Source organism: Lissotriton vulgaris, chromosome 9 (genome assembly GCF_964263255.1).
Source record: "Lissotriton vulgaris chromosome 9, aLisVul1.2, whole genome shotgun sequence".
Lineage (NCBI taxonomy): Eukaryota > Metazoa > Chordata > Amphibia > Caudata > Salamandridae > Lissotriton > Lissotriton vulgaris.
Window position 1 is genome coordinate 88,776,742 of NC_141697.1, and position 20,091 is coordinate 88,796,832.

The following is a 20,091-nucleotide window of genomic DNA, read 5'->3' on the forward strand; positions in this document are numbered from 1 at the left end:
TGAAAGCATGCAGCAGCCGAGGCTAACCTGAAGGGCATTCTCAAGAACCGATAAGCACCAAGGGGTGTAACAAAAGATGTTAAATGTCTGGACTCCTGATGTAAAACAATTTGGTGGTACGCAGAAGAGAGATCTAGAACACTAAACATGTTTGCTCCCTTCAGAATACTAATAGATTCAGAAATATTTGGTAAAGGTTGCCGATCAACCCAAATACATTCATTCCAAGTAAAGTGGATGGTTAAAAAATCCAAATTTGTTCAAAGTAAGTCCAAGCCAAAATTCGAATTGTAGAGGAGTTGATGGTTGTAAATGCTTGTCCCCAATCAAGCCTTGACCCTCGTCGCCAGTGATAAAAGCTCTTAAACAGGATAAGTTGGAAGAGCAGGTTTATTGGTACAACCATCAACAGCAGATAACAGCAACTGACTCTCAATTAGGAAACATAACATTCTAACAATGATGTAAGGAAGACAGTGTTCCATTAAAGAGATAGTAAACATAACAGAGTTCTCTTCCTGAACCACCGAACAGGTAAGAAGACTCATTGAAGCAACCAAATCGTGGGGCCCCCTCCAATCACTGCCCACCTAATACACTTAAATATGAACCAGAAATAGCAGCTTCTTACCTGACAATGCTCCTAGACAACATGTTTAAAACAGGATACTTCCCTAAATAATGGAAAAAGGCCTCTATTCTACTTTTACTAAAGAAACCCTATCTGAACCCGTTTGAGGTCAGTAGGTATTGCCCAATTTCCAGACTCCCATGTCCAGCTAAAGTAGCAGAAAATGAAATTAATTTGGAACTTTGTCATTTTTTTCACATCAATAATATTCCTGACCCTGACTAATTCTGGTTTCAATATAACCATAGTACAACATTTGCCTTGCTTGTTGAAACAGAAGGTGTTAGAACAATCGTGGACAATGCAACACTCATTCGTTTAGATTGTTGGTCGCATTCGACACTATAAATCATTTGGCATCTAGAGAGTATAGGGATAAAAGACTCTGCCCTGACTCTTTTCAGTTCCTTTCTTGCAGATAGAGAACAGTCAGTTGGGCTCGGAGACCATTCTTCCAAAACTTAGTCACTCCCTTGTGGAGTTCTGTAGGGCTTTTCACTGAGTCTCCCACTTTTTAATACTAACATGACAAATCTAGCCATATTAATCTGCTCTTTTGGGTTCCGCTGGGTGTCGTACACAGACAAAACTCAGATTGTGATATCCATTTCAAGAGACGACGCAGAGGTAGCCAGTAGATTTAATGACTGTCTATTAGAAGTAGGTTGTTGAATGAAAACAAATTGCCTGGAACCGAATTCTAGTAAAACCGAGGTTCTTCTGTTCATAAATGTTGCATCGTTGTGGTCCTTTTCATGATGGGCTTGCGTCTCCAGAACACACCCATTCCCCTACAAAAAGGTTAAAAACCGTTGAGTCATTTTTGATGACAAGCTGACATTTTCAGACCAAATCAACAATGTTACATCGTCATGCTTCTACACCTTGACACGCTGAGAATACAAAAAAACCAAAATCCCTTGTATTCTCTTGGACCTCCAAAAAACGGTGGAGGTTGCCCTACTCGAACCTAAAGTTTACTATTGAAACGTCCTGTATGTCAATATGCAACAAAGTTTGCTTGACAAACTGCAAATTCTTCAGAATGCAGCTGCCCTTCTTGTGTTAGAGATCCCAAAGTTTCAGCACATATCTCATGCATTACCCAGACTATACTTGCGACCAGTAAAACAAGTGAATAATTTTTAAGGCCCTCTATATTGTGCACAAGGCCCTTTATGACTGTGGCCGTAAATATCTAAAACATAGGTATGCTCCGACAAGAACACTTCGTTCTAGCCATTCATTCAACTTAGTGGCACCAAAATCAAAAAAGCAACCTGGGGAAGGAGAAAGTGTTCTCTTCTCCACTGCAAAAGTATGGAATGGGCTACCTATGCACCTGAAAACCCCAAATAGCTGTTTTGAAATCTCTTAAAACCCGGCTATTTTCAAATAGATAGTTCAGGTGATAGTCCAGTTAGATACACTAGGTTTTTATTTACTGCAGCCTCACGCCGTCTCCGTTTGACTAGCACAAAGGTGCCTACAGGCAATGTTTGGAGATTCCTGCACAACCAAAAGGTGGATGCTTTGATTACTTACTGGCAATCTTGATTACACCTAGTGCTACTCTCCCTTGTCCTATTCTTACTAGTGCGGTGTGAACCACCCCTTAGAGGGAGTTTAGAGCATGAGAGTAGCTTCTGTGAGCAAAATACTTTCACTGTCTTCGTAAAAAAGGACAGCATGTCATCAGAAGCACCTAATAGACATAACACCGCCCTTTCAGATTTCAGACAATCAACTAGACTAACCACCTGAAAGGAAATGGAGCATGAGGCAGGCCTCATTCCTTACTAACTAAAAACTCCTGCAGAGGGGGTCCAATATTTCGTTTCCATGCTGGGGCTACAAGAAAGACCCTGTATTCTCCCTCCTTATCCAAAGAACAACTTTCCTGAATAGCAGAAAGGGACTAAATTAAACCAGATGAAATGGGACAAAGGAGAAAACAGTGCATCTAACCCCAAGTCTGTCAATCCTAGACCCTAGAGAAATAAAGTGAGAACCTGTGTATTAAAGTAGCCCAAAAACAGGTTGACCGAAAGTTGACTGAATCTCTGACAAATCTCCATAAACAGGCTTATGGACTCATGCCCCAAGGTAATTATAACTCATGAACCAGTTGCAGTGATATTATCAATGGTGTCATAGAAGATGTCAGTAATGATGTAATATGTGGGGTAATAGGCAATGCATGGCGAGGGCATGAGTTTTAGTTACCATAGGGCACAAGTTATAGTTTCTTGAGGCAAGTATAACTATAACAGCTGAATTTCTATGGTTTTGTGTGCGTAAAATCTGAACCTAACTATAATGTCCCTGTAACCTTTGTTTTTTTCAGTGAACTTTTATGTTTTTTAATGCTATTTCCTAACTAAAACATCCCTCTAACCTGGGCGTATGAGTGTGTGAATGGGTGTGTGAGTGGGTGCAGGAGCGTGTCAATAGGTATGTGAGTGCGTCAATGGGTATGCGAGTTCCTGTGTGAGTGCTTGTGTGGTTCTGTTAGTGGGTGTGTGAGCGACTGTATGGGTCTGTTAGTGGGTGTGTGCGTGGCTGCATGGATGTATGAATGGATGTATGAGTGGCTGTGTAGGTGTGTGACTGGGTGTGTGAGTGGTTTTGTGGGTCTGTGAATGGGTGTGTGACTGCCTGTGTGGGTCTGTGAGTTTTCCTCTGGGTCTGCACATGGCGAGCACATGAATTATAGTTACCTTAGGGGACAAGTTATAATTTCCTGAGACAAATATAACTAACTGCTGGATTTCTTTGGTTTTGTGTGTGTAAAATCTGAACCTAACAATAATGTCCATGTAACCTTTGTTGTTTTCAGTCAATTTCGATTTTGAATTCTAATGGTATTTCCTAACTATAACTTCCATGTAAACTGGGTGTATGAGTGGGTGTACGAGTTTATGAATGGGTGTGTGAGTGGGAGTATTAATGTGTCAAAGGGTGTGTGAGTGCATCAATGGGTATGTGAGTGTCTGTGTGAGTGCTTGTGTGGGTCTATTATTGGGTGTGTGAGTGGCTGTATGGGTGTGTTAGTGGGTGTGTGAGTGCTGTAAGGGTCTGTGAGTGGATATATGAGAGGCTGTGTTGGCGTGTGACTGGGTGTGTGAGAGTTTTTTTGGGTCTGTGAATGGGTGTGTGAGTGCCTATGTGGGTCTGTGAGTGGTACTCTGGGAGTGGATATTTGAGTGACTACATGGGTGTGTGAGTGAGTTTATGGATATGTGAGTAGGTATATGAGGGATTGGGTGGGGTTGTGAGGGAGTACGTGATTGTTTCTGTGAGTAGGTGTATTATTTTATTTTAATTGAGAACTGGATCTGCAGATCCATCACAGATTCACATGGGAGCCTCACTGAGTACCACAGTGGATTCGCAGATCCTTGTGCACCCTGTTTTTTCAAGGGGGCACCTGTGTGTTTGGTCCCAGGCAAGGCAACCCTCTTGGGAAACATACCAAACCCAGACATTTCTCAAAACTAGAACGCAGGGGTGTCTAGGGGGGTGCAGCTTGCATGGATCCCCCAACATTTTTTTACACAGAATCCCTTGCAAATTTATGCCAGTGCAGTGATCCCACACAGAAGTATGAGGAAAAAAATGATTTCTTAGTTAAACTTGAGATTTTCAGGGAATTCTGGGAAAACAAATGCCAGGAGATCCTTGCAACCCACACCTCCCTAGACTGTCACTGTGGGCCCCTCTCTGCTGTGGGCACATGGCCGACCCACACAAGCAAGGTAGTGTTTTTATTGGGAGACCTGAGGAAGGGTGGTAGGAAATTTGTGTCAGCTTGCTGATCCCACAGCTTTCCCACACAGAAATGTGAGGAAAATTTGATATTTTAGCTACATTTGAGATTTGAGCCACACAAGCCACACTTCCAGGACTCCCCCATATGTCTATTTTTCAGAAATGTGCTGGTTTGGTAGGTTTCCCTAGGTGCCAGTAGAGCTGGGGCCCAAAATCCACAGCAACCCAATTAGCTAAAACCATATAGTTTTTCAGTGGGAAAATTCGATGCGTCCATGTTGCGTTTTGGGCCATTTCCTGTTGTGGGCACTAGGCCTACCCACATAAGTGACGTACCAGTGGATGGAAGTTTGTCCATTACAGAAATGTTGGGAAAATTAGTTTTTTAGTCAAAGTTTCAGGTTTGAACAGGATTTGGGGTAAAAAAATTGGATTGAGAGCCATGCAAGTCAACCCACCATGGATACCCCCAAGTATCTAGTTTAAAACAATGTGCAGGTTGGCTCCGTTTCTGAGCTAGGGTTAAAAATGCAGAGCTACCCACATTAAAAAAAAGGATAACTTTTCAGTGGAAAAATGCGATGCGTCCATGTTGCATTTGGGCCATTTCCTATTGCGGGCACTAGGCCTACCCATATAAGTGAATTACCATTTTTATCAGGAGACTTAGAGGAACACAGAATAGTAGAACAAGTGCTAACTGTCTTTCTCTGCATTTACGCCTTTCAAATGTAAGAAAGAAGTCACTTTGAGAAATGCTCTGTAATTCACATGCTAGTATGGGTACCCACAACTTCAAAGACCACTGCCTATAAACTCCATATCTTGTGCCCTTTTCGTAAATACATAGGTTTCCTTGATAACTATTTTTCACTCTTCATGTTCTACCCAATGAATTACTCTATACCCGGTACACAATGAAAAATCATTGCAAGGTGCAGCGCCGTTATTGGCTCTGGGTACCTCGGCTTCTCGTAGAACCTACAAGCCTTACAAATCCCCATAACGAGAAGGCTTGAGCGGAGGTAACGGTATATTGCTTTCAAAAAACTGCCATAGTTAGAAGAAGTTACAGATGTAAGCATATGCACAAATGGTGTTTTTTCAACTCAATTTCAATATTTTGTATTTCAACTGTTACTTTCTATAGGAAAACCTTGAAGGATTTACACAAATGACCCCCTACTGAATTTAGAATGTTGTCTACTTTTCATAAATGTGTAGCTTTCCGGGATCCACCATTGGTTTCACACTCATTTCTACCACTAATTGAAAGGAGGTTGACAGCACAAAAAATAGGAAAAAGAGGCTATGTCCGAGTATAATGCCAAAACTGTAATGACAAATGTGGTTTTCTGATTCAAGTTTGCTTGTTCCTAAAAGCAACCCACTCACTGGTGCCAGTGATAGAGCGCGCAGGTCACCCGATCCTTATTTACCAAATATATATATGTTACTGGGGCCCATCAATAATTTACCATAAATCAGGTAACCTCCACAGCGCTATCAGCAATTCGGGGTTCTAGCTTTCTATATACTTCACATGTACCTGACTTACCAATCCTCGAGAACAGGTACCTATGACCACAATGGATCAGGAGCTTTATTTAAGGTTTTCAGGCAGATAACACCAATATCATATACATTTATAATCTAATATATAACCATGTAATAACCACAAACGCAGGAAATTTAAAAGCTTTATCTCAATTATCAATAATAACCATCATATGCCATGAGAATGAAATTCACACAGATCAGAACATCTATGACCAAGATTAGAACAATAGTATAACTATGAATCAATGTAAGGAACATCTAACGTTTGGAAATTTAAAAAATGGGAAAGTGAAGAAACACATTAATAATGTCTAACAGATTTGTATCATGTTACTAAAGGTTGGGTAAGAACAAGGGAACATACTAACAAGTAACTTTCCTAATATGCTTTCAGAAAAGGGAAACGTCACTCATGAAAAGTTTTTTTATATCAACAAGTACTTGATTCCTATAGGAAGGGTAAGAATGGGACATACTATATATGAAAACAGTTTCAGTGGTTTGCTAAAGGTAAGGAAAAATATGGGACATGCTAGAAAAATATTTCCATAAGAGTTCAAAGGTCAGAGATAAATCACAGGCAAGATTGCTTTATTAGGAAAATATAGGAGAGAAAGATTTAGATGGACGAACACCCACATATAGTTTATATTTACCTAGGTCAGAATAAGGACTAACCCTGGCCACGGGTCAGTTAGGGAAAACAGGAAAGGACCCTCAAGGACTTGGAATGCCAGTAGGTGAGTAGGTACAGCTCATGGACAGTCAGGACAGGATCACCCCGGGATATGGCTCAGGACTGGACTCATCTAAGGGTACGACCAACACCTGCAGCTTTGGATGCAACGCCTGCGCTACGCCCTCTCTGCAAGGAATCTGCCAATAACCCCGATTGGGTTCTCGACTCTCCAGCAAGGTGCTTCGCCAACACTTAAAGGTTCCTCCACCCAAGACTAAGTTTGTGGAAATTACGGACAGAGTGCTCCGCAGCTCTCTGTATCAAATCACCTATAGAGTTCGTAGGGTCAGTGACAGGTCAGCTACTCGGACAAGTCAGACAATTTCTCTAGCTAAACCTAGGCCAGTTATACTGTTTTCGGGTCAGTAGACCACCCACAAATGTTGCAAGTGCAAGGATCCCCGATTTCTGATTGGACAAGAGAGGTGGTTAGGTCATTGTCACCACCTAGAATTTGGTGTTCCCACAATTAATATTCAATAACTTGAATCCACCCCTTACATTCCAGTTCCCATGGCATAGGAATACAGAAACAATAGGGCATACAAACATTATCGCAACAAGTAACAATTTCAGGTACAAGTCGAAGTTTTCTCCTGGAGCAGGGGTCACTTTCCCAGGAGCATCTTAGCTTCGGCAGCCAGCTGGCTGAGTTCCACTGCTGCGAGCCTCGCACGTCCCCTATCACGTGATTGGTGACACATGGGCTTCCAAGATGGAGCAGCACCTCTCCTCCCAGGCCCCCGGAGAATGTTACATGAAAAGTAAGCGAAAACAATTTAGAAACACAGAAAAAATGAATACACTGTATACCATCAATAGCTGCACTACATCCCTTACTTTATAATATCTATAGCATTAGGAGTTAAGCAGAAATAAACAGCTGAGCCAGAGCAGCGGTGGCAAGCAAAGAGCAGGTTAGAACAAAGCAGCCATCTTTGCAGTACTGCGCATGAGCGACAAGTTCCCTCCAGAACTACGAGTGCGTCACATCACATGGGTATGACCAACGCATGCGCAGACTGGAATCCCGCATAGCAGCAACCATTTTCAGTTGCAAGCGTAGTTATGATTAATAAACACATAGGCAAGCGTCTCTGGGACACCCGCGTGTAGTGTAAAAGTGCAAGATTAATACACAAAACAAGTTGATTACTATATTAATGTTAGGCGAGGGGTTTGAATTCAAGCAAGTCGCATAACGTGCAAATCCTTGCTCCATCAATCCCCTCTTTGATGATATTTACTATCATCACTATTAATGGAACCAGATGCCAACTTTCTCTTTCACATCTCATCCATCTCAATTTCAACAAATTTGTTGTTGATTCTCTTTTCTGCATCCTTATTAGGATGGAAATTCTTGGCTCTTTTATAAATCTGATTTTTCAGCTCTTCTAATTCAAGCTCATCAACATTCCTTTTCACTCCTCTCTTATTCACAACATACTTCTTTCTGCATTTTTGACATTTGCAGCAAATTATTATTATTAGCACAATTAAACTAATCCCGGCTAATGGCATCAGTATTTTAGTCACAAGACTTTTACCTATGTTAGAAAACTAACTTCCTACAGAGGACAGACCATCAGTTAGTCTCTTCCAGGCACTGTCAACCTCCAGTGGTTTGAGTTCCTTTTCCAAATTAGTTATGTTTCTCACATATTTCTTAATTTCATTTTACCCGTACGAACTGTTTTATTCGTGGGGGACATTTCCGGCGGTGGACGCAAATTCTGGTGTGTTCCACTCATACACTGCCTCACCTGTAGCTGCGGAGTATGCTCCATACAGAGCACGGGAAGTTCCTATTGATGTTTGGCAGCATGGAGTTTGGTTTGGTGGCGCCCTACCCCATTCTTTGACCACTCCGAGATTAGGTCCTTTGTCCATTCCGGGCGCAAATTGGCCCGCTTTGGCTGGATTTACTCCTCACCCTAATCACGGCAATTGTAACTTAGGTGAGCTTAGGCGGCTTCATGTAGTCGCTATTGCCGTGATTAGAGCCCTTGTGCATTACACAAGTCGTAATGTTCATGGGGCAGCCCCTAGAGGTGCAGCCCTTCCGGCAGGACAGACTGGTTTGAAAATCAGTCCTGTCATGGTGAATTCCGTAATGGGCAAGAAGCCCCAGGATAAGGATGATTTTCCTTTCTGGCTTGCCGAGAAATTTGACCAGCTGGAAGCAGTATTTCTGAATACGACTCCTGGTGAAAAACACCGGATTCTAACGCTTAGCTTGCCGAAGGATTTGGCCCCTGAGCTTGTTGACTGTGAGTCCTGGGGTAAGACTTTTGCAGCGGTCTATTCGAGGTGCTATGGCACCCCGTCTATGTCCAATCTGTCTACGGTCCTTAAACGTGTTCAAGATGATCACGGACCGGAGTCTGCGGTTGAATTGGGTATGCGGCTGTGTGGCACCTTTGATGTGGTTTGCGATCTGATCCTTGCAAATGTCAAGGGAGATGCAGTGAACTTCCAGGTGGCTAACGCGTTAAAGGCGATTCCTGATCCCGAGAAACCCCGACAGTTAGCGAAGATAATTGTGGCGGCTTATAAAATGGTTGGCCGCAATGCCAAGGGTCTTAAGACTTTTTCTGATAAAGAGAAAAAGCAGCCCCAGGGACAGACTTCGGCAGCGGCGGTTCAACCCAATTCCAATAAAAAACAAAATTGGCCTAAAAAACAGAAACGGGGTAAGCAACAGCAACAACAGGCTCCGACATCTCGCCCTGCGTCTCCCTTGCCTGCGCAGTCGGAACGTGTTTATGATTTGCGCGACCGCGCGATGATTAAATCTCCTGATCGGTTTCAGGCTTCTGACCAACACTCTCCTCGTTCCTTTCAGGACTCATCGGCTCCGTCAACCGGTGGTGGAGGGGGCGGCAGGGGCCGGGGTGGCCAGCAAGGACGTGACCAGCCCCGCCCGCGCAACGGTGCAGACAAGCAGGAGGGCTCTACGCCCAAGAGACCGCAGTTTGCCAAGAAGAAAGTCGCTGCCTTAACTGCGCATCGATATGCCCCAGATTGTGAGAACGCGGCTTCGGAATCTGACGTGGGCTCTGACCTTGCTGGACAGCGCGGCAGAGATTACCATAGTGGGAGAGGCCCTCCGTCCACTACTGAAGGTGACAGCGACTGATACTTATGTTGTCATTGAAACAGCTGATACACGAGTTGCTCCCCCTGATAGACTTTTTGAAATTGTCCTGTTGATAGAAGGTGACATACAGCGTATCATAAAAGGGGTATTTTGGGAAAATCTTTCATCTACAGACGCAGCGACCCAGGCGGTGCAGACTGCTCGCCTCCTTTTATTGAATACTGTAGAGCTGATTAACAGATTTTAAAGCGGTTTTCCGCATCTTTTGCATTTAGCGCTGTTGTGCTTTTAAATGAGACAGTAATTTCTTATCTTTTGGTGCTTTATTATTTCGCGTTCAGCGAGTGTTCCCTACCTGCCTCCTCACGCTCCAGACCCCGGTCCGCCCCGGCTGAGTGCCGTTTGCGCGTAGGGTCGCCTGCAGAGCGCCATTCACCCGCCTCCTTTCCCCACTTCCGCCCTGCTTCACACAGTGCAGGTCAGCGTGCTAGTGGTTGTTGACCATTCTGCATAAATTCCTGTGTCTTGCGGGTCACCATTGACAGACGCAGCGACCCAGGCGGTGCAGACTACTCGCCTCCTTTTATTGAATACTGTAGAGCTGATTAACAGATTTTAAAGCGGTTTTCCGCATCTTTTGCATTTAGCGCTGTTGTGCTTTTAAATGAGACAGTAATTTCTTATCTTTTGGTGCTTTATTATTTCGCGTTCAGCGAGTGTTCCCTACCTGCCTCCTCACGCTCCAGACCCCGGTCCGCCCCGGCTGAGTGCCGTTTGCGCGGAGGGTCGCCTGCAGAGCGCCATTCACCCGCCTCCTTTCCCCACTTCCGCCCTGCTTCACACAGTGCAGGTCAGCGTGCTAGTGGTTGTTGACCACTCTGCATAAATTCCTGTGTCTTGCGGGTCACCATTGACAGACGCAGCGACCCAGGCGGTGCAGACTACTCGCCTCCTTTTATTGAATACTGTGGAGCTGATTAACAGATTTTAAAGCGGTTTTCCGCATCTTTTGCATTTAGCGCTGTTGTGCTTTTAAATGAGACAGTAATTTCTTATCTTTTGGTGCTTTATTATTTCGCGTTCAGCGAGTGTTCCCTACCTGCCTCCTCACGCTCCAGGCCGCGGTCCGCCCCGGCTGAGTGCCGTTTGTGCGGAGGGTCGCCTGCAGAGCGCCATTCACCCGCCTCCTTTCCCCACTTCCGCCCTGCTTCACACAGTGCAGGTCAGCGTGCTAGTGGTTGTTGACCATTCTGCATAAATTCCTGTGTCTTGCGGGTCACCATTGACAGACGCAGCGACCCAGGCGGTGCAGACTACTCGCCTCCTTTTATTGAATACTGTAGAGCTGATTAACAGATTTTAAAGCGGTTTTCCGCATCTTTTGCATTTAGCGCTGTTGTGCTTTTAAATTAGACAGTAATTTCTTATCTTTTGGTGCTTTATTATTTCGCGTTCAGCGAGTGTTCCCTACCTGCCTCCTCACGCTCCAGACCCCGGTCCGCCCCGGCTGAGTGCCGTTTGCGCGGAGGGTCGCCTGCAGAGCGCCATTCACCCGCCTCCTTTCCCCACTTCCGCCCTGCTTCACACAGTGCAGGTCAGCGTGCTAGTGGTTGTTGACCATTCTGCATAAATTCCTGTGTCTTGCGGGTCACCATTGACAGACGCAGCGACCCAGGCGGTGCAGACTACTCGCCTCCTTTTATTGAATACTGTAGAGCTGATTAACAGATTTTAAAGCGGTTTTCCGCATCTTTTGCATTTAGCGCTGTTGTGCTTTTAAATGAGACAGTAATTTCTTATCTTTTGGTGCTTTATTATTTCGCGTTCAGCGAGTGTTCCCTACCTGCCTCCTCATGCTCCAGACCCCGGTCCGCCCCGGCTGAGTGCCGTTTGCGCGGAGGGTCGCCTGCAGAGCGCCATTCACCCGCCTCCTTTCCCCACTTCCGCCCTGCTTCACACAGTGCAGGTCAGCGTGCTAGTGGTTGTTGACCATTCTGCATAAATTCCTGTGTCTTGCGGGTCACCATTGACAGACGCAGCGACCCAGGCGGTGCAGACTACTCGCCTCCTTTTATTGAATACTGTAGAGCTGATTAACAGATTTTAAAGCGGTTTTCCGCATCTTTTGCATTTAGCGCTGTTGTGCTTTTAAATGAGACAGTAATTTCTTATCTTTTGGTGCTTTATTATTTCGCGTTCAGCGAGTGTTCCCTACCTGCCTCCTCACGCTCCAGACACCGGTCCGCCCGGCTGAGTGCCGTTTGCGCGGAGGGTCGCCTGCAGAGCGCCATTCACCCGCCTCCTTTCCCCACTTCCGCCCTGCTTCACACAGTGCAGGTCAGCGTGCTAGTGGTTAAACGCCCTCTCCACATAAAATGGCGGACTGGCGGAAGCGCAGCGGACGAGCGCAGCGGACGAGCGCAGCGGGAGCGCCGACGTCGCGCCGAAGTCAAGCCAAAGTCCTGCCCGTCTGCGCCCGTCTGCGCCCGTCTGCGCCTAGCTGCCTCCCACCTTGTCCCTACGCTCCGCTACTCATCTGCGGACCTATGTTCTCTACAACACCCTGTCCCGCTGCCCCCTGAGGCCTTCAGGAGGGCTCAGGATTGCGGTATTTCCAACTTCCCTTGCACGGCGTTTCCTTCCCCACCTGGCCCTGTTCCCTTCCCCGCCTCCGCTGACTCCCCTTCTCCCACCCCTACCATTGCCACCCTTAAGATCCTCTATCTCAATACGCGCTCCATGGTGAGACACCAACTTGAGATCTTCCACCTATTAGATGACACCAACGCAGACATTCTCTTTCTGTCAGAGACTTGGCTGACAGAGGACTCTGTACCCGATATCCTAGCCGCTCTTCCTAACGGCAACTATATCCTGCATGTAAATCGGCCCGGAGGGCAAGTTGGCGGTGGAGTCGCAGCCATTATCCGCAAAGAACACGCCTTTTCCATCCTAGATTGCACCCCTATCCCTCACTCTCAAACCCTTGTTATTCTGCTTCGCTCATCCTCCACCTCCCTTGTCTGTGTCCTCATGTACAGACCCCCCACCTATATGCCCTCCTTTGCTCTCTCAGTTGGGGAACTTCTTTCCCAGCTTCTTATTAATCACTCCAGAATTCTTTTCTTGGGTGATTTTAATTATTGGCCTTCTGATCCCCAAGAGAGCCGACTGTCAGAACTGTTTACGGAAACTCTTACCAGCCTGAATTATCAGCAGTTGATCTCCACTCCCACTCATTGCAAGGGACATATACTCGACCAGGTCTGGTTGGCCAATCTTGACTCTTCGCCTCCACTGATCACCCCTTGTACCTGGTCCGACCATTATCTTGTCTCCTTTTCCGTCGACCTGCCCAGTTTTCACCGTCCTCCGCGCCCTGTTGGCATTATGGCCCGTAACTGGAAAAACGCCAATATGACCACTTTCCATTCTCTCTTGGCAGCCTCAACTCCCCCTGCCCTTGAATCCGTATCCCACCAAGCCTCCACTCTTGAGCTCTGGCTGAAGGCAGCGGCCGATGTCGTAGCCCCTCTAAAGTCCATTAAAATCTCTCGCCCCCATGACGCCCAGCGATGGTTCACGGACCAGCTGAAACTTGATAAACTGGCCCTTCGCCAGGCTGAACGTCGCTGGCGCCAGAAGTACGACCCTGTACTCAAGACTGAATTTACCACTTTACTAAGTAAATATAAATCTTCTATTCTTGAGGCTAAGACTTCTTACTTTTCAGGCAAGATTCTGGAGTCGGCTTCAAAAGCTAAGGACATCTTTTCAATCGTCAATGAGCTCTCCCTCCCCGATCGCATCACCCTTCCGCCTGCTCCCACCCAGGCACTGTGTGATGAGCTCAACTCTTTTTTCCAAGACAAGATCTCCACAATTAAAAATAATATCTCCCCACCCTCCCCCTCCAATTCTTTTCCTCTCCCTTCCGAAAATGTCCAGAACTTTTACACCTTCCCTCCTATTTCTATCACTGAATTTCATAGTCTTCTCCATAAAGTTAGCTCTGGCTCCCCCAGGGACTGCTGCCCTCCCCACATCTTTAAAGAAATCTTTAGGCTCTGCCCCGATCCTGCCCTGGCCCTTCTCAACTCCTCGTTGACATCAGGGGTTGTTCCCGAGGCTTTCAAGCAGGCCATTGTGTTACCCATTTTGAAGAAGCCTAGCGCAGACCCTCTTGTGATGAGTAATTATAGACCTATCTCTCTCCTCCCCTTTCTGGGAAAGATCTTGGAGACATATGTAACCAAGTGCCTCAGCTCCTTTATGGAAACTTCCTCTTTCCTTGACCCTCATCAGGCTGGCTTTCGCCCACTACATTCCACAGAGATGGTGATTGCGGCAGTAATGGACACTCTCAGGACCGGTGCCGACAATAACATCCCCCAGGCTCTTGTCTTGTTAGATCTGTCGGCGGCTTTTGACACGGTCGATCACACTATCTTGATCGACCGTGTCAGCAACGCCGGGATCCGTGGGGTCGCCCTTGATTGGGTTCGATCCTTCTTGCAAGGCCGCTCTCAGGCTGTCCACCTCTCCACTTTCTCCGCCCCTTTCACCCCCCTCACCTGTGGTGTTCCCCAAGGTTCTGCCCTTTCCCCGCTTCTCTTCAACTTATATATGCAACCACTTCTGGCATCCCTTCGTCACTCCCCAGCCACCATATATAACTACGCAGATGATCTGCAACTGATTTTCCCCCTGGACACTTCCCCCACCTCCCGTCTTAACATCCAAACTACAATGCTACTAATTTCTGACTGGATGGCTCATAGCCAACTTAAGTTGAATCCGTCCAAAACGGAACTCGTCCTGGTGGGCGGCCCCACCAACCCTTGGGATGACAATTTTTGGCCCCCTTCCCTTGGCGTCCCCCCTCGCCCGGTCAGTACCGTGAAAAGTCTAGGAGTGATCATCTCGGAGGATCTATCTATGAAACCTCAGATCTCTGCAGTTACATCATCCTGCTTTTTCCAGCTGCGCAGGATTCGCAAGATCGGCAGATTCTTAACCAGAGAGGCACTCATTCTAACCATCTTGGCCTTGGTCATCTCCAGGGTCGATTTCTCTAACATCCTGTATGCGGGGATCCCCGCCTACCAGCTTCAAAAACTCCAGTTAATTCAGAACCAGGCTGCTCGCCTGGTGTTTCGTCAACCCAAACACCAGCATGTTTCCCCCCTTCTGAAGAGCCTTCATTGGCTCCCTGTGGCCAAACGGTGCTCCTTTAAACTTCGTTGCACCTTATTCAAATCCCTTCACAACCACGCCCCTGAGTTCATCTCTTCTAAACTCAAGCGATACCTCCCATCCCGCAACCTTCGATCTTCTGCCGATAATCTTCTCTGCATTCCACTGATCCGCCGAAAAAAACACGGCGGCCTCCGGTTTTCCTTTTTAGGTCCCACTTTTTGGAATTCCCTCCCTTCTTCCTTTCGCCATTGCCCCACCTACGAATTGTTCCGTAAAACCCTGAAAACTCACCTTTTTAAGTTAGCCTTTGAGTAATGCTCCCTGCCTCAGTTTGTTATGTCTGTTATGAGCGCCAAGAAACCGTCTCGGTGTACGTGCGCGGTATAAATTTTTTAACATAACATAACATAACATAACATCTATGTATGAAATTTTGCTTTCGGAGGCTGACTGGCCCCAAGCTTTTGTTCTCACAGCTCCGAGAGGGGAGGAGGTAATCCTCCCCAGTTTCGCAAGCACTGTTACGAGAGTGGAAGCGCTGCACTTTGCAGAAGAGTGGGCTCTTGCGCTTGCACCGGCTGTGTACCGCAATCAATGTGGCTGGAATAAATTGTCCCCAAGCCACGAGATTCCTTTACGGTCTCAGCCGCAACCTCAACCTCAATAACCCATACGACGTGTAGCCAAAGCTTCAGTCGCAGCGATCCTTGAACAATTGGAATATCAAGGTGTAATTGAAACATGTGTGTCACCGATGAATAACCCCCTCTTTACTGTGAACAAGCCAGACGGCTCATATCGTTTGGTTTTAGATTACCGGCATTTGAACTCGCATTGCCGTGACTGAGCAGTACAGAACACCCACGGCTCTGCCCTTGTGAATAGTCTTGTGCGTGAGCGGTTCAAAACCACGCTTGACATTTCCAATGGGTTTTATGCCCATAGATTGGGTGGTCTAAGTTCCCAATGGACCTCCTTCACATGCGGTGGTGTGCACAAAAGTGTTTCGGCGTCTCCCAATGGGCTATAAGAATAGTCCTGGAGTATTTTCCGCCCGCATTGTCTCTCTGTTGGAGAGGGTCGACCCAGATGCTTGTTCTTATGTGGATGACATCTCTCTCACAGACGACGAACTTTGGGAGCATCTGTGTCGAGTGAACAGTATTATTTGTAACTTTGCAGACATGGGTTACAAGTTTAACTTTGCAAAATCGCACATTGCAGAGTACACAGTGTTGTTTCTAGGCTATGAACTCAACAATGAAGGAAAAGGTTTGGCTCCTCACTTCCTGGAGAAATGCGCACAGTTGCGCTCTCCGACAACACTGAAAAAATTGCAATCTTTACTGGGCTTTTTGAATTTCGGAAGAACATACATTCCGGAATATGCCCAGCGTATCAAGCCTTTGTATGCTTTGATACAACCATCTTTTTCCAAATCATGTTGGCTGCCTGAGCATTCAGCTATTCTGCAGTCTTTGCAAGCTGATTTGCTCGCTTCTGAATATTTACAGACTCGTGATAACCAGACCAACCTGGTGATAAGAATTGTCCCTGGGGCGGTAGGTTTCACGTACCTGAAACAAAAATCCCGCGCACACAGATAGGGTACAAGCAAATGGAGTGCTGCTTAATATGATTCACAGTAACAAACATCCAACGTAGGTTCATTGATGTATATCTCCTTTATTTGATCGTCACACCAGTGAAAATTCACAGCCAGCCAACACGTGTTTCGTTATAGGTCTATACAAATCTAGACACTATAACTCTTCAGGGCTCAATGGCTGGATCCTTATCAGTAAGGGCCCTAGTCTGGTGATAATTCCAACCCGGCAGGCTGTCTGGGAGGCTCACTTCGGAGCACTTTATCAAGAAACCACTTTATGGCCCGAAGGCACGGCGGTGGAGCCCCCCTGCACCCCGGATACGGTCCTAGAATTTTCCCTAGGTGAGGTGGTGAATGCACTGGAGCGCCTAGCGATGGGAAAGGCACCGGGGTTGGACAAGCTACCCGGGGATCTTTTTAGACACCACCCTGACATCTGGGGTCCCTACCTTCTTATTCTTTTCAACGCTATATTAGGAGGTATGGCGGTCCCCTGTTCCTGGCTAGGGGCTGAAATTGTGCCAATTTATAAGAAAGGGTCTCCTCTGCTCCCGGCCAATTACAGGCCGATTAGCCTCATAGATGTTCCCCAAAAGCTCTTTGCGCGTCTTATCCTGAACCATCTCCTAGACTGGGTAGAGGATAATGATATCATGAGTCCCCTGCAGGCTGGCTTTAGAAAAAACACGTCGACCATGGATCAGATCTTCCGCCTCGTCCTCCTTTATTGGAAGACGGTGAGGCTAGAGGGGGGAAGACTGTACATGGTCTTCGTGGATCTGAGGTCAGCCTTTGACCTAGTCCAGCGCAGGAAACTTTGGGAGGTGTTGGAAAAGCTAGGAGTACCCCCCCAGTTACTTAACATCATAACCAGGCTACACGAGAACAACTATGCCCAGGTCAGGTGTGGGAGGGATGGCAACCTTTCGTCCAGGTTCCCTGTTCGTCGAGGGGTGAGGCAGGGTTGTGTCCTGGCACCGACCCTGTTTTGTCTCTTCATCAATAATGTCATTTCGTATCTGGATAACGTTAAGGACAACGACGCCCCATATTTGGCAGGCAGGAGGGTTCCGGCAATCATGTTTGCCGATGATACCCTCCTGCTTTCCAAATCCCCCATGGGGATCCAGAGGATCCTGGATGGATTTGGTCTCTTCTGTCGTCAACATGGCTTGGAGGTGAACACAGAGAAGACCAAGTTCATGATCTTTAATCCACCTAACAAAACCAGGCCCAATCCCACCCTGGGTACTGTCAGCCTTGAGAGGGTGTCTACTTTCATATATTTGGGAGTAACATTGCAGGAAAATGTATCATGGGACCGGCAGATAGCTAGATCAAGGGTCAAATTGTCCCAGCTGTCGGGCGCAATCCTGAAGGTGGCTAACACCTCCACCTTCAAGCCCATAAGCCCGGCCCTTGAAACTTACAGGACTCAGGCCAAGGCAGCGGCTATGTATGGTAGTGAGCTTTGGGGGTACAAAGCAGGTAAAGACCTACCGTTAGTGGAAAACTGTTTTTTAAGGCACCTACTAGTTCTTCCACGAGCCACGCCACTCCTGCCATTGCGAATGGACATGGGTCTTCCCCCTATTGCAGAGGAGCTTGTGTCAAAGCCAGTGAAGTTCTGGCACAGGCTCTGGTCCACAAATGAACTCCATCACTACAGGGAGGATCTAACCCATGTCATGAGCCTGAACTGCAACAGTAAAATCCCCTGGCTTGCCTTTGTGAAAAATGAACTGCTTACCATGAACCTCTCTGAGTTATGGGAGGATCCTGCGCGAGGTTGTCAAAGGATTTCACGTAAAGCTTTGACCCAAATCTATAAAGACAGGTCCCTTGCACATATGACGGATGTTCAAAACAGCGGCTCCCTTACAGCCCGATTCCTGGAATCCAAAAATTCTTATGTTTTTGAACCTTTTATGGATTTTATTTTTCCTATTCTGGCGAGGAAGTTGTTTGTGCAATGGAGGCTAGGCACACTCCCCACTAAAACATTTACCTACAAGTGGACCAACGGGGGTGACAAGATATGTCCTTGTTGTATCATCCATGAAGAAGATGACCTCCACATCTTGTTTGTGTGCCCCGCCTATCAAAGGCCTAGAAAATATTGGATAGCGCCGCTTTGTAGAAACCTGGGGTTTAGAAAGTATACACAGGCATTCAGAATCATGAAAACCAGCACTTCGGGTCACATCGTGTTCGCTATATCCAAATTTCTAATGGCAGTATGGCTGATCATAATGAAAAAAGCCCCCTGAACCATTCTACTCTTATAGCTCCTTTCCTCGCTGGATCACTGAGATTTTTATACATGTATTTTTAAAAAAAATGTATTTTAAATGTATGTAATGTTGCACTGCATCTTTTATGGTCTATATGGCCGTAATAAAGAATTTTTGGATTGGATTGGATAATTCCAACCCGGCAGGGTAACCTATTAGTAGGAGAATGGCGGCATAGTGGTTCAGAAAAAGTAGTTCAATTCAGTATGTAATGAGGGGACGCCCAACTTCAGTAAGTATGTCATAAACACCAATCCATGGTCCAAGTCATGAAATGAAGGAAATTATTTGCAGTACAACACACGGGTACGTGTGAAGTCCAGGTTCTGGGTAGAATCACCCTCAATACTGTTCGCATCCCACGTACCTAACTTTTAATGAAGGAGATACAGTACCTATAGCTTACAAGTCGCACTTGTACACTTCAGCTGAAATGCGATTTTCCACAGTGGAAAAAGTTTTGACGGCTGTGCAGATGGCAATTCTCAAGGAACGTGCCCTGTCACAGGGAAAAAGCATGTTGGTTGTTACCCCGTGTCCTGCCTTGGAGGCAGTTACGAAAGCCAGTGTACCAAATTCCAAAGCTTTGCACCCTCGGTGGATTCAATGGGCTGCATCCTTGACGTCCCAGGATGTCACGTTTATTTTTGACGCCACTTTACGGTCGCAGGAGTACTTACAGTATGAATTCGTTCATCCTGCTCCTTTAGCAATGCGACCCCTGGAGGATTTCCATTGCATCATTTACACCGATGGTTCGGCGCAGGTTGCGCATGGCTCTAAACATGCCTACGTTTCCGCATGCGCCATTGTGGTCGGTGCCATGGTGAACGATGAGTTCAAGTCCAGTGTCTTGCACACGCAGACGCTTGGGGACTGCACCGCACAATTGGCGGAACTTCGTGCTCTGATGCTTGCATTGGAGTACGCCGATCCTTGTGTGACGACTTTAATCGTAAGTGACTCTTACTACTGTGTCCAGTCTTACAATGAAAACTTGTTCTTTTGGATTCAGAATGAATTTCGTGATTCCAAAGGTAGCACAGTAAAACATAAAATGATCTGGGTCAGAGTGGCGGAACTTAAAGAAAAGTTACCACTCGTGTTTGTGATTCATACTCTTGGCCACCAGCGTGTGGGAGTCCACGCTGTCGGTAATTCGCTTGCTGATGAAGCGGCGAAGTC